Here is a 2,504-nt window from a genome sequence, read left to right as displayed (position 1 = left end):
CAGTCTAGCCGCAGATTCAGTAAACAAGCGTAGGATTAGTCAATGTTCTTTATGTCTGGACCAAAGGGTAAAAAATAGGTATGCTCCTATTTGACACAATATAAATTGAACTAATTCACTTTATTCATTCATTATAATTTCTTGACAAGGAGAATGATGTTTTCTTATATATTGAATATCACAATTAAACCCTCATTAGTATCATTAGTTATTTAATAGTTATTAAAATTACCTATTTATTTCAATTACCTATTAGTGACAGATAAACAAATTGAACTTCGTTGTTGTGATTAAACTATTGTTTTTCTAAAATCTTAGTTCGCAGTTTTAAACTCCTTGTGGGATCGATATCTAGGACTCCATTAGAGCCCTATATTACTTGAACGATACGTATACTTGCGTTGATAAGTGTGACTTTACAATTATTGAATATTTATCACACTCATATTTATCTTATATTTTAAGCATATAAAAAGTCGCCGGTCAAGTTTTTGGCGCCGTTGTCGGGGATTTAAATCTTCTAGTAGCGCTGTCAAATTCTTGTATTTGTTGGTTTATAAAAAAAAGTCGGTCATCAAGCACAAAAAAAATCATTCTATCTCATAAAACTTATATTTATAATAGTTTTTCATATTTAAACATTAATGTCTAATAAAAATAAAAATTACTGAACAAAAATATTTATCAGATTGCACTTCATGACGTCTGTATACATACTCCATGAGAGATTTTAGGCAATATGATATGTATACAAGCGTAGTATACCAATCTTCCTAGGAGCATCAAATTACTTCACGACGTTTGTATACCTATCAAATTACACTTCAAGGTGTCTGAACTAAAATACCAAAGCAATGTTGCCTTTTTGTAAAATGTTAACAATTAAAATTTGAGTTAAAACCATGCAGTGGAAAAATATTTTTAAATTATAATAATTCTCATTTTAAAATATTTTAAAGAATTTGTAGTAGCCAGTAAAAAAAGACTGTGCGGTAAAAGAAAACAGTAAAACAACTTCATTTATTTATGTTACACTTTTATCATTAGAATTCATTATCTAAACGTATATTTTATAAAAAATATGAATTTAATATTTTGCAACCCATCATAAATACAAAATTTTTCATTCTTATTTTCATTTCCATTTCTACTTTTATTTCCGTGCATGATTACACTGCATTACTATGTCAGTATCATCCATGGATGACTCTCATACGCATGCAAATAATATATTTTATTTATTTTTCTTAAATTTAACATTTAAAATGTGTACTTCTGCATTTAAAATAAAGCATGGAAACAATTAATAAGCAGACTTATTGTAAGATAAAACTCATTTACCAACGTCTATAGCGAAGAGTACTATCCATTTCTTCATATCAATTTAGCCCTTAGATGCACTTACAATAATAATTTAAATGTAATTAGCTTCTTGTTCAGAGCTAATCTTCTTTCCTATTAATTCTAGATTTACTATTAGTATTTTTTTTAATTTATTTATTTAATTAGTTGTGTATTTAATTACATAAATATTTACATATATCTATAAAAATATAGTCGCCTAATTCCTTTTATTTTTATGAAAGGTAATAATTCATCTAGCAATATTTTTCTTTTAATATTAAGTTACCTCGTCAATTTGTATTACTATTGATACAACATCAACAAATTTTCCTCATTTAGCACAGATCTCAGGGCATAGCACAAATCCCGATGCAACTTTTTGATTAGTGGACATTCAAATTTCAATTAGAAGTCATCCAGAACTTTGATTTTAGCAAACTTACAGTCAAATTGATCGGCTTGACGAGACGAACCCAATAATACCAAAATTGGTCTAATCAGAGTCAAATTAAGCTCAAATCAAGTCATTAAACCGCTCTTAGAAGTTTAAGTTTTTTAGACACATTTGGAAGGTCAAACGAATGTTGAATCTAGCAAATCTATAGTCGAGTAGAATATCTCGACAAGATAAATTCAGCGAACCAAATATCGCTCATTTTAAACATCGTTAAGACACTCAAATATTCATCAAATGTCGTTTATCGAAATAAGCTCTCCAGATCGACAAATCAAAATGATTTATATTATTGCATTAATTGCACTTGGGACTCTATAAATAAGGCCTGACCCTCTCATGAAGGGGGAGAGAAGCTTGAGGCTTGAAGAAGATCTTGAAGCTGAGATGGAACTTAAGTCCAACACTAACACCGTCGACTGTCGTCGATCGCTACTAACCTCCGTCTACCACTGCCGAACGTCGTCGGCTATCGTTGATTACTGTTGACATTCGTCGACTGCCGCCGACTTCCGTTGACCACCGCAACCATCATCAATCTCCATCGACCACCGTCAATCAAAGCTAATCTTCATTCTAATTTGTCGTTACTCATCACACTTTATGCTCACTTTCTCTATCTCATTTGTCCTTCAAAATTCATCCTTCACCCCTATTACTCATCATTCTACGTGTTTTTTTTTACCGTTTTCAGTAACATTCCTGC

This window comes from Phalaenopsis equestris, unplaced genomic scaffold, assembly GCF_001263595.1.
Source record: "Phalaenopsis equestris unplaced genomic scaffold, ASM126359v1 Scaffold000123, whole genome shotgun sequence".
NCBI lineage: Eukaryota > Viridiplantae > Streptophyta > Magnoliopsida > Asparagales > Orchidaceae > Phalaenopsis > Phalaenopsis equestris.
This window is presented reverse-complemented; position numbering follows the sequence as displayed.